The sequence below is a fragment of the Chrysochloris asiatica genome, unplaced genomic scaffold, assembly GCF_000296735.1.
Source record: "Chrysochloris asiatica unplaced genomic scaffold, ChrAsi1.0 scaffold00195, whole genome shotgun sequence".
NCBI lineage: Eukaryota > Metazoa > Chordata > Mammalia > Afrosoricida > Chrysochloridae > Chrysochloris > Chrysochloris asiatica.
The window spans coordinates 5,150,276-5,150,866 of NW_006408713.1; positions in this window are offsets into that span (position 1 = coordinate 5,150,276).

A 591-nucleotide genomic window follows, 5' to 3' on the forward strand; every position below is an offset into this window, starting at 1 on the left:
ACAAATTTCACTCAACATAATGTCCTTGAGGTTCAGCCATGTTATGCAGTGGCTTGCAGCTTCCTTGTTATTCTTCAAGGTAGCATAGTATTCCATTGTGTGTTTGTACCACAGTTTGTTTATCCATTCTTCAGTTGATGGGCACTTAGCTTGTCTCCATGTTTTTGCAATTGTAAATAGTGCTGCTATGAACATTGGTGTGCATAAACAATGTCTTGACAGAGTATAGCCAGAATGCTCCTTGCAGGGAATGCTGTCTCTCTTATTATCAGAAGGGACCAGTCTCTGGAAAAGGACATCATGCTTGGTAAAGTAGAAGTTTAGAGGAAAAAGAAAGACCCTCACTGAGACAACTTGTCATAGTGACTGCAACAATGCGCTCAAACACAGCAGCAGTTGTGAGGATGACACAGGACTGGCCAATGCTTTGTTCTGTTGTGTACAGAGTCACTATTGATCAGAATCAACTGGACAGCACTTAACAACAACAATGTTTATTGAATTCTTGATACACAAGGGTGTATTGATCATTACTGGTGATTGGAATTGCAAAGCTGTGAAAGAAAGAGGAAGGATAAGTGTTGGAAAATA